This window comes from Humulus lupulus, chromosome 4, assembly GCF_963169125.1.
Source record: "Humulus lupulus chromosome 4, drHumLupu1.1, whole genome shotgun sequence".
NCBI lineage: Eukaryota > Viridiplantae > Streptophyta > Magnoliopsida > Rosales > Cannabaceae > Humulus > Humulus lupulus.
The window spans coordinates 138,520,527-138,532,944 of NC_084796.1; the positions used below are offsets into that span (position 1 = coordinate 138,520,527).

The 12,418-nt window shown below is 33.2% G+C and overlaps 1 long non-coding RNA gene and 1 other non-coding gene across 3 annotated transcripts; one reads left to right on the forward strand and one right to left on the reverse strand.

Annotated features, from left to right (window-relative positions):
• Nucleotides 1–251: 251 nt before the first annotated feature.
• Nucleotides 252–358, reverse strand: LOC133833776 (small nucleolar RNA R71). The gene has a single exon (XR_009893138.1). It is a non-coding gene; the product is annotated as a small nucleolar RNA R71 (small nucleolar RNA).
• A 4,357-nt stretch (nucleotides 359–4,715) lies between these two features.
• On the forward strand, nucleotides 4,716–7,261 carry LOC133830834 (uncharacterized). 2 transcript variants are annotated; one of them, XR_009892226.1, is made up of 4 exons: nucleotides 4,716–5,024; nucleotides 5,209–5,355; nucleotides 6,310–6,393; nucleotides 6,952–7,261. It is a non-coding gene; the product is annotated as an uncharacterized LOC133830834 (long non-coding RNA). The 2 variants fall into 2 exon arrangements; XR_009892227.1 differs by having other exon boundaries at nucleotides 5,224–5,355.
• Nucleotides 7,262–12,418: the final 5,157 nt, after the last annotated feature.

The following is a 12,418-nucleotide window of genomic DNA, read 5'->3' on the forward strand; positions in this document are numbered from 1 at the left end:
AACTCTTGCCCACATTTCATGGAATGGAAAACGAAAGCCCATACGTGCATATCAGAGAATTTGAGGATGTAGTAGCCACGTTCTATAACCGAGCCAAAAATGTCGATTCTGTGCGACTGAAGTTCTTCCCTTTCTCCTTGAAGGACAAAGCCAAAAGCTGGTTATAATCTTTGAGACATAGGTCTATTGGAACATGGGAGGAGATGACCAAATCCTTCTTTCTGAAACACTTCCCCAGCCATAAGACCAACAGTCTAAAATGACAGATTTCCACATTCTCCCAAAAGGACAATGAAACATTCTATCAAGTCTGGGAAAGATTCAAAGATCTATTAAATCAGTGCCCGCACTATGGCTATGAGAACTTGCGTTTGGTCAGTTACTTCTATGAAGGCCTCACAAGTCATGAGCGTCAGTTTGTAGAAATGCTATGCAATGGTGAATTCCTTGAAAAAGAGCCAGACGATGCTCTTGAATATCTTGAAGAAACCGCGAAAAAGTCTCACACCTGGACTAGTCCAAGTGCTACTGATAGCACCAACCAACATAAACCATCGGGGATCTTTCAACTTCAAGAAGAGGATAGTGTTAAGGCCCAACTTGAAGCTTTGAAAAAGCAGTTTGAGGTCTTAATGACGAAAAATGGCCAAAAACCACACATGATCGCTCAAGCGGAACCGCAAGAACCTTGCTTTGTTTGTGGAGGGACGGAGCATTTAGCTAAGGACTGCTTAGCTTTGAATGAAATGAGGGAGGTTTATGAGGAGCAATGCAATGCCGTAGGGGCATATAACAAGCCATTCTCCCATACGTACAACCCTGGTTGGAGAAACCACCCAAATTTCAGTTGGAGAGATTCCAACCAAGCTCAATCGTCTGGAGGCCAATGGAGAAATGAACAACAAGTTCAACCATCAAAGGCATATTCTGCACCTCAATACAGTGCTCATCCACAACGAAATTCTCTCGAGAATACTCTTCATGAATTCATAGAGGAACAATCCAAACTAAATCGCCAAATGATGGAAGAAATCAAGGAAATGAAATGTCGATTCTCAAAATTGACTGAATCCTTGGCCATTCCGGAAAAAGGCAAACTTCCCTCCCAACTGAAATTCAATGTGCAAGGCCAACACATGGCTCAATCTTCAAATTCTAATGATCAAGACAGAGCTGGTTATTAGCTCCCAATCCTATTGGTACGTTATTCAGGTTAAGGTCCCTCTGAACTTCAGATCGGTTATCTGGGACATTCCTGTTCTCACACTTTTCAGTGGGATTGTCCCTTGGCTATATATAACTTTGCTTACGAACTATACTAAGGGCTTGTCCCTTGGCTATATATAACGTTGCCTCCTTTGTGAGTTAAGATGCTCGTGTAAGTCTGTTAGCGTGTTGTTTCGATAACTATGATCCGAGTTCAAGTGGTCATGCAGATCGGGCACTTGCCTCCTTTGGGACTAAGTGTTATAAACACTTTATGACCTATTCTCGTGATGGCTCTCTGTCCAGTAACTACCCTTTGCAAAACTCACAACTCGCTAAAAATGGTGATGAGGCTGATCATTCACTTAAACTCTGATTCCCGTATGACGAGATTGAGTAACATACGTGACCTTACTTGAAGGAGCGTGATTTCTTCGCTCATTTCCTAGAAAATGAAGCATTTCCTTGAGCTCTTTGTAGCGCACCAATTTTTTATTTATTTATTAATTTTGTGCTTTGTTTTATTTAATTGTTAAATGTGATGAATTTTTTTTTTATTATATTGTTTGAATTGTTGTTTTATGTGAATTATGAATTAATTGATTTATTTGGAATAATTTTGTAACATGTTTGTTTTCTTATTAGTGTTACATTTTATTAAGTGTGACAAAATTATATCATTAGAATATGTTACTTTATTTTATTTAACTGAGTGTGTGTGTCAAAATTGGTATGTGTGTGTGTGAATGTGTTTTAATTTTTTTTTAAAGAAGAATAAAAAAAAGGGGAAAGGGTAGTATGAATCTAGACTTAATGTGAGTCTTGAACATTTTTAATTTTATTAAGAAAAGAAAATAAATATAAGTTGTCATCTTGTAGGAAAAGATGACAAGGCTTATCTTTGATTTGGTTCACATTAGGATAAAGGTTTAGATGAGGTGTACGGAGAGGAAATGGTGGGACTTAGCTTAATTTGTGGGATAAAAATTTGGCTTTTCACACTTGAGTCCTCTTCTTAGCATTTGGTCACTAGAGGCTATAAATAGGAGAATATAGGAGCATTGGGAACCTTTTTGTTGGCTGCCGGAATTGGGAGAAGAAGGAGAGAGAGAGAGAGAGCTCATGGGAAAAAGAAAGAAGAGAAAGGAGGACGAAGAAGAAGGGGATTTCGAGAGCCTAGGAAATGTGTTCAAATGTTCATGCCTTCTTTTCATCTTAAGTTCTAAGCAATATATTTTCTCTTTGGGTTTTGATTTAACCTAGGTCTTGAGGTGCCAAAGGATTGATAAATTCTTGTGTGTCTTTAACCACTATCAAGGAGGTAATGGAGAATCCTAGCCTTTTGCTATTACCATAATGGTTTATTGTAAATCTTGTTTATGGTTTTAGATATATTGGGAATTGTCTATGGTTTATTTCTATGCATTTAGATTGTTCCTCATGATTTTATTTTATTTTATATTCATTGAAATATGCTAATGATTCTTGTTGTGGGCCTTGGTAGGTTGTTTTATTTCCTTTGAGCATGTATGTTTCGGCTAGGGTATGCCTTAGTAACCATGATCTTGTTGTATGCTCTTGATATAAATCTAATTTATTGTTTTCTCAAAGGGCACAAAAAGTTAGTGATATAATTTTGTAAATGGTGCTATGGATGTGTTCGGCCTTATGTGTATGAATTAAGATGGTTTGATTAATTTATTTCATGCTAATGGTAATATTAAAATACTTAAAAGAGGTGTAGAAACATGTTAGGTTCCATGTGGATGTGAATGAGATTTTTGGTATTTTAATGTTTATGTCATGTGGGTTTCGGTCTATAGGGAGATTATCAATGCATGTTGGTTATTTTCTTATTTTCTTTGATGTCACCTACACTCATTAGAAACACCACTACTACAAAACTGGGCTTTCCCGACATCCAACTATGATAGTCAACTCTATTGACTGTCGTAATTGCTTAGCGGAACTCTACGCCGACAATTAAAAACTGTAGGCATAAAGACTAACGCCGACAGCTAATAACTGTCACCATTGCTTTTGACTGTCGCTATTGACCCTAACGCCGACAATTAATTTGAGACCAATGTCGACAGTTAAAATGTGTCGCTATTGAACCCAACGCCGACAGTTAATTCGAGACCAATGCCGACAGTTAAAATGTGTCTCTATTGACCCCAACGCCGACAGTTAATTCGAGACCAATGCCGACAGTTAAAATGTGTCTCTATTGACCCCAACGCCGATAGTTAATTCGAGACCAATGCCGACAGTTAAAATGTGTCTCTATTGACCCCAACACCGACAGTTAATTCGAGACCAATACCGATAGTTAAAATGTGCCGCTATTGACCCCAACGCCGACAGTTAATTCAAGACCAATGCCGACAGTGAAATGTTTTCGCTATTGACCCTAACGCCGACAGTTAATTCAAGACCACTGCCGACAGTTAAATGTTGTCGCTATTGACCCCAACGCCGACAGTTAATAAAGTCCAATGCCGACAGTCATAAAATGTCGCCAAAATTTAAAATAAAAAATTACAATTAAAGAATAGTATAATTTTAAAAATAAACCAAATTATGTAAATATATATTTATAAAAATTGTGTCTTTATTAAAAACTTTTAAAACTAGCTTTTTTTTTCTAAATTTTTCATCTTATTAACTTTTGCATTTATAATAATTTTTATATTAAAATTTAAATTTATTATTCTTTAACATATTTATAAAATTAACTATATTATTCTTTAATATATTTATAAAATTTGTATTAGTTATAAAAAAAGAGTTGTTTTATTAATTGGAAAAATATTGTTAAAAAAATTAATGAATAGTATAATTTTAAAAATAAACTAAATTATGTAAATATATATTTATAAAAATTATGTATTTATTAAAAAACTTGATTTTTTTTGTTTCTAAATTTTTCATATTATTAACTTTTGTATTTATAATAATTTATATATCAAAATTTAAATCTATTATTCTTTAACATATTTATAAAATTAACAATATTATTCTTTAACACATTTATAAAATTTGTATTAGTTAAAAAATAGTTGTTTTATTAATTGGAAAAATATTGTAAAAAAGTTAATGAATAGTATAATTTTAAAAATAAACTAATTATGTAAATATATATTTATAAAAATTATGTATTTATTAAAAACTTTTAAAACTAAATTTTTTTTGTTTATAAATTTCATATTATTAATTTTTGTATTTATAATAATTTTATATCAAAATTTTAATTTATTATCCTTTAATATATTTATAAATTAACTATATTATTTTTTAGTTAAAAAATAATTATTTTATTAATTGGAAAAATATTGTAAAAAAATTTAATATATAAATTTATTAGTTATGATATTTTTATTAATATATATACGTTTAAATAAATTTTTATAAAAACTTATTTAGAAGAATGTCAATAGTTAAAATGTCTAGCCGTCGCTATTTGTCAATAGTAAGCTGTCGGCATTGACCCTTACAAAAAATTTCACTCTAAATAATTTCCCCCCACACTTCTCTTTCTTTCCTTTTTCCCTCTTCTCTCTTCCTCCGTGTGTGCAACTTCTTCCAACCGAACCCAGCCGCATCTCCATCTCTCGAATGCTTCTTCGTTCTTCCTCCAACCCGCACACGTTTCTTTGTTCTTCATCCAACCCAGGCGCACATCTCTCTGTTCTTCGTCATTCACCGTTCACCATTCTTCAGCTTCATCTCCATCTGTCGAACCCAGAACCCAGCCGGATCTCCATCTCTCAAACTCGTGCGTCTTCTCAAGCTCATTATCAAAACAAAAATTACAGGTAGTTTTTTTATCCACTTGTCTTTGTTCTACTATTATCTATTTTTAGGATTGGATATTCATTTGTTTTAGTTTTTACTTATTCTTCTGCCTGTAACCAAATGAAATTCACCTGATTTTCTTTATATATATTTCCATTTGTGCGTGTGTTTATTTTTTAATGAGTTGGATCTAATAATCACTAGCTCTATGACAAAAAGAGGGAAATGGTATAATCGGTGATGGAGAGAAAAAGGTTCTCGGCGCACGGGCTCGCGATACTGTGAGCTCTATCGGCTTGGGAGAACGGAGGCGGGGCAGGGTGGGGTTCAGGCACTATGCTCGGTCAAATGGTATGTCTCTCTATTACTCAGCTTTTTTATTTGTTTTTATTTGGTGGAAAAGTAAGATGGTTTGAGGTTCTCTCACATTTGATGGTATTTCTTGTTTGAATTTAAAGATAGGCTGGGTGTGCTTGTTTAAAGATAGGCACACATGTATAAATGCTCTTCTATTTGTTTCAAATATATATATATTTATATATGTGTGTGTCATTATTAGAATTTTGCATATGCTTGCCGTGTTGGTTAGTTCTTGGACTTCTAATTTACAGAGAGTCACGTTGATACAAGACTATTAATTTTATACATTTTATTAATTGTAGCAGAACAAAGTGGACATGTTATACCATTTGTTTAATACTTGCAGGGTATTAGAAGCATAGTGGCTACATGTGCCATTCTATTTTATTAGTTTCTTTAAACTTTTAGTTTTTGATACAAGATAAATTAGAAACTAGATGCCATAAGGTTAATTTGTTTTTGAGGAGCCTTTTGTGTTTGTGGTAATTAATAGTTTCTAACATGGACATGGCTATGTTAGAAATTTTACTTTGTAGTGTTATGGGCATATTTAGAAGATATTGGAATTCTATTGCTGCCCAAAACTCACTGACCATTGTATTCTAGGTACAATCAGTAAACTCCACATATATTGTACTAATGATATATAATATAAAAGTTTTTTCTTATCTTCCTACTACCTATGTGATGTGTTGAAAATGTGTGTAATTTTCCTTGTTTACTCATTATAATGTTTGAGATTCTTGACTTATTGAACATTATTTGGTTTTGGTATGCATGTGTTTTGATTTATTTGTGTATTGATTGATTTGTAAATTTAATTTAGTGAAACATGAAGCTAGATGAGATGCTCTGAAATTTTTAAGTATTGGGAATAAATATAAGTATTTCAATTTTAGGAAATGCTTCTTTGACTCACTGAATATTTACTGGCTGGAATTTCAGTAATGCTCTGAAATTACAATGGTGATTGTGTGCAGAATCTACTAGTGGACTTTGCAAGAGAGGTTCCTCGAGCAAGCTCTATAGGTATGTCTCTAGCTCTAGTTATTTACTTCCTCTAGTCAATCTTGGACTAGCTTTATTCACACTTATATCTTTGTGTCCTTTTACACAAGTATTCAGATTCTTGCATCCAAATCATTCAATTGACAAAAGCAATAATGGTACATAAAATTGCAGTTAGAAATACCCAATAATTTTGACTTGTTATTATGTTCATGGTATGGGCAGTAGCATTATTATATTTCTGAGTAGAATTTTTTTGGCATAGGTTCTTTTTTTTCCATGTCTGTAGTAATAATTATGTTAGAAGTCCTAATTTTAAGAGTTTTAGAAGGCACTAAGCGAATTTTATGGTATGTATATATGAAACATACATTGAATTAGAGTTAATATTAGTTTCTTGGAGTGGATGCATTATTATATATTATTTGTTTGCTTGTTATGGAATTAAAAGAATTAATATACATTATATAGTTGAATTGAATGTGTGCTTGAACTTGGATTATTTATAAAGTATTGCAGTATGTTTGAAAATTTTGGCAATTTCATTCTAATTGATTCTAATTCCTATGGCCGTATTAGGATGTATCAATTGAAACTTTTGATGTGCTGAAAGGTGTTCCAGATCTTGTCATAGGGAACTATACTGATAAAAGCCTTGTTGGAGGGTACATAGATGTGATTTAGTCCTGAAACAGAGAAGTAGAGGTGATAGAAAAAAATGTAGTCTTAGCGAACAATTTTCTTTTTCATAGTAGTTAATTGAAATAGAAAGACAAGGAACAATTTGGTTGTATATAATTTTATTCTTAATATATATGAATAGATTTGTAATGCCTTGTTGTTAAAGCGCAAATGTATTATAATGTGATTTTTCATGTTTCGGGGATGATTTAGAAAGAAATTCATGGCAGCCAATCCTTACTTTGGAAATACTATTGATGACGAGAGTGAGTATAAGGACAAGAAGAAAAAATATATGTTGTTTGACAATGAATTTAGTGTTTTATTTTATTTGTAATTTTTATTAGAGTAAATGATTCTTTTTTGAGTGGTTAATTATTTACTTTGTAAATTTAGTTATATATTTTTTAACGTCAAGACGATCATGTTTATAGACAAGACTATATGATTTGAGTCAAGTATTAGTGTTATATTTGTTCGAAAATTTGTTTTATTAGATTTGTAAATACTTTGTATAAATTTTGTTATTTTAATCTATAATTTTTTAGATTTATATATAAATGTTTCATTTAAATCATAATTTTTAATTTAAAATAAAAAATAATAATTTTTTTGTAAGCAACGGCGACACCTAATAACTGTCGGTGTTGCCAGCAACAGCGATATCTAAATAACTGTTGACGTTGCCAGCAACAATGACACCTAATAACTGTCGGTATTGTCCTACAACAGCAACAATTTTTAACTGTTGGCGTTGTCAGCAACAACGACACCTAATAACTGTCGGCGTTGTTCACAACAGCGACAGTTTTTAATTGTCGGCGTAGCTACCCCTACGCCAGCATAGACAAATAGGACAATTAGTGGACTGTCGTCGTTGCTCAATAGCGACAGTTAAAAATTGTCGAGAAAGCCTATTTTTGTAGTAGTGCATGCTAGGTTATTTGGTTAATTAAGAATTTATCTTAAGTCTTTTATAAATGTTATTTTGATGATACATGAAGGTGTATGAGCTTTGAGAAGCATGATGTGAAGATGAATTCCATGATAAAATATGCTTGCTGATTTTGTATTTAGTTGGTGAGAAATTTGGTGAAATAATGATTTGCATATGCATAAGAGATTTTCCAAGTGCTATGATGATTTTATGAAATTAAAATGGTGTTTTAATTCACATTAAAATGATATTTTTACTATAATTAATACCTACAGTTTTTTTTATATATATTTTATGAAGAAAATATAAGTTTTAATTCCAAGTTTATGATTTTTTAGGGTTTAATTTGTTGCTTGAAGTTTTTGGTAAAAATGATAAATGTCTTTTAAATGAAATGAATTTTATGTGTTTGTTGAAATGAATTAATACCTTAAACTATGTATACATTAAAAATGATATTTTTAATTGGAACCATGAATTTTCACATTTTTAATAAGTATGATTTTCTTTATTTTAAATTAAGAAAATGTTGGATTAAATTCACTTGTGACTTTTAAACAAATAAATAGTTGCTGGAAGTTTAGATTAATAAATTAAAAATAATTATTTTGTTTAGCCTACATGGGTTTATACTACATAAATTAAGTCTTAATTAATACAAGAAAAAATATATTTTTCCCACACTTAAAATTATATTTTCTCATACCAAATCTTGTATTTTTGTTAGCTTAAAATAAAATGTTATTTTCTAAAAGAAACATGATATTTACAAGTACCTTTAGATAATTTCAAGCTTTTGTTATTTTCTATGCAATTTAAAAATAATAAATGAAATTATTATTTTAAGAAAATTGCTAAATAAATTATTTTTATGAAATAAAAATAATGCCTTAAGAGGTTTAATCAATTTAGGAATTTAAAAGAAATAAATAACGGTGAGGAAATTATGTTGCTAAATCTTTATTTGAAAAGTTAGAAATAAGTGTATGAATTATCGTTTTTAACGTCACTTTTTAACAACACTCTCACATATGCATGTCGCATGCAATTGCACTTTTATGTTAAAAAATATGCCTATTATTCAACTATATAATTTTTACTTGAAAACCATGCATGGATAATAGGTAGAATTTGCATTACTCTTTTGTGATTCTTTGTGAAAAATGTGCATGTTTGGAAATTATGTGTAAATTGCACCTTGTGTGCATGGCCCATGCACACATGGGATATATGTGTTGGGCACAATAAATCTCATGTGATGCTAAAGAATACCATTTGATTATGATTATAGGCTCGTTGTGAAGTTTATTCCATTTTTTCTTTCCTCGGGCCTAAGGTAAAGAAGTTAGATAGAATTCTATTTCTTTATGCTATGAAAACGTAAGATGGGTTTATTTGAGGATAAATGTTATGTATGATGATGTACCTTATGATATGAAGTATGAAATGCTATTTTGAGATGATATGATGAATCATGTATTTCCTTGCGTTGATATGACTGGATTGCATGTATTCTATATGTTGTATGAAAAACAAATGGTTGTTAGTGTGTTGAACGTGACACAACAAAGGGGTTACTAAGGATATCAAGACGTAACCTGGATTACTAAGGTATGGCGTAACTCATAGGGCAGACTCACCCAGGTTATTCAAGGACCAGAGCCTCCTGTTTACCTCACAGAGGAGGGTTTTCAAGTTTTATGTGTTTACTAGTTACCTCAAGACGTGACATGGACAAGAGAAGGGGCCAAGTTCACAAGGATATGATGATGATGTTTGAATATGCTGATGATGTATGATGTATAATGATGATGTATGACGATAATGTTTATGTATGATGTATGATGATGGCGTTTAAGTATGATGTATGACGATGTATGGATATGATGTTGTATGAGACTTACGATATGATTATGCTTTTGTTGTGTTTTTCTTTACATGCTGTTTGTACTGCCTTACTGGGCTTTTAGCTCACCTCTTACTTTCCCTTTCAGGTAGTGTTGACCCTCGATTTGGCCAACGACACAGAGTCAAAAATACGACAGGAAATGAGATGACAATTAAGAGTTTAATCTAATGGTAAAGAATAAACACAAACGATTTATAATAGTTCGATCCCAATGAATGGTAATGACCTACGTCCACCTAGTGCTATTATTAATATTGAATCCCAATGTCATGATCAAAGAACTAGGGTTCTTGAGTTTCACAAACATTGGGAGAATTACAACAAGACGATAGATAATTGCACTCTACGCTCTCTCTTTCAATATTCAGAAAAAAGCTTCAAAGATCAAAAGTCCTCTCCTTGAGCTATTTCATGCATATTTATAGGCTCAAGGGGGATTACATGGGCCAATGGGCCTTAACTATCCTTAATATCCGTGTATAAATGCAATAAAGATGAAATAATCAACGTAATTATTACAAGATTACAATCTTAGAAGGAAATAAATCGAATCATACGACCAGCCTGGTCGTATCTAATAGTTAGGCTTGATGAAGCAATATATAGTTGGTCGATAATCGAACAACACCGCCTTATTTCGACTCTGCCATGTGTCATCCACGTGTGAGAAATCCTTGCCACGTCATAAGCAGCCGTTTTTTGGTAAACATTTGCCCCCCAAGTTTACTTTACTGCGACAAGCATAAAGTAAACTTAGGAAACCGAGTCTTCACTTACCCCACCAAATCTGTCAGAGCCGCCCATGCTTTCTTGAAAAAAGTAATCAATCATGTCTAATCAATTCTTTTCAGTTTCCCAAAAAGTTTTCTGACGGCTATTGCACTTCCCCATACTTTGAAAAAAGTAATTTCATGATTACCTCTTTTACAGCACTACGATCACTATAAATAATACCCCTAGATCACATTTTTACTTTTTACCTTTCGCTCGCCTTCTCTTCAAGAACCTTAAAGAACCTTAACCTTCAGAGCTCAGAAAACTCAGAAAACCTTGAAGTGTTCATTGTTGATTTAAGGAATTTCGCTCGGGCGCTCAAAACATTCGTGCTCATACTCTAACTTTCATCCAAGTAAGTTTCCAGAGTCTTTCCGTCGTTTGAGATGCCATGCAAAACCGTCTTATATCTGTTTTTATCTCTGAACTTATGAATGTTCTTGGCTGAGACTGTTTTGGGGTAAATGGGCATACTGATCGATGCTTGATAGGGTAGTGAAATAATGTTTTATAGGAGTTAGGAGTCAGTTTGGTAGTCAAGACTGTAGATTTAAGGTGTAAAATCGAAGTAAAAATTCGATTTTTAAGCTAGTTGAAAAACTGGGTTTTTCCTGCCCTCTCGATGTCGAAAAAGTTTTCTCTGAAAAACTTTTTACTTCTGCTTTTTAATCTGTTTCTCAAACTGCTCGTAAGAGACTTAGTGTTTTTGCTAGAATGTTGCTGGTCGTATAAAAGCTTAACTTTTATACGCGAGCAATGTTATTCCAACTCTCAACACAAGTTTTTAGACTTTAAGTTCTCATCTCCCCCTTTTTCTGTTCGCATCTTTTCATGCAAGATCCGTGGGGAGGTGAGAGACCTATCGACGACAACGACTTGCTAGCCCAATTGCTCGAGGACAAGGAGCAACAATCGTTGTTGATACCTGAAATTCCCTTTTCTCGCGCCACCTCAAACACTCCATCGACCCTCCTCCAAAATATGGGTCAAGTAAAGTCTAAGGCCCAGAAAAAGAAACCTTCCAATCCTTCAAATCAGCCTGCTCCTCAGGCTGAAATTCCCTCGACCAGTGGTCGAGAAAGAAATATCCCCGACCCTAGCATCCAAATTCAACTTCAAAACGCCATTCAACCAGATGTTGAATGGTACGCCGCCCCTCCTAGCCAAGTAACGGTTAGGATGATTGCGAATTACATTAAAAAATACGGACTTCCTGGGGTGACCCTAGTCCAACCCACCAAAGACCAGCGGACAAATTTTCCTGGAGGCACCTTCAGCGCCTGGTCGAGGTATCACATCGAGGCAGGATCGATCCTGCCTCTCCATCCTTTCTTCCAAGGAGTGGCCAACTATTTCGGGGTCGCTCCTTTTCAAATAACCTCTAATAGATATAGAATGCTCTCTGCACTCTATATCCTTTATAGCCATAAGAAATGGCCCGTCCCCACACCACACGAGGTCAACTATCTGTTCGACCTAAAATCCAACCCCAACCAAGAAAACACGGGGTTCTTCTGTTAGGAAAATATGTATTGCCTCAATGGAAATGGTAAGAAAATATTACAACTCTATGCAAAATATTACAATAGACACGGATTGATTAAATAAAGTGTTACAACACTATAATTGAAAAAATACAAATAAAAGGAGAAGGAGATGTAAGATGATAGAAATAGAAAGTACAACTCTATTACAAAAAGATACAAGTAAACTAGAAGTGTTTGAACAAAGGAAATAAACGAATT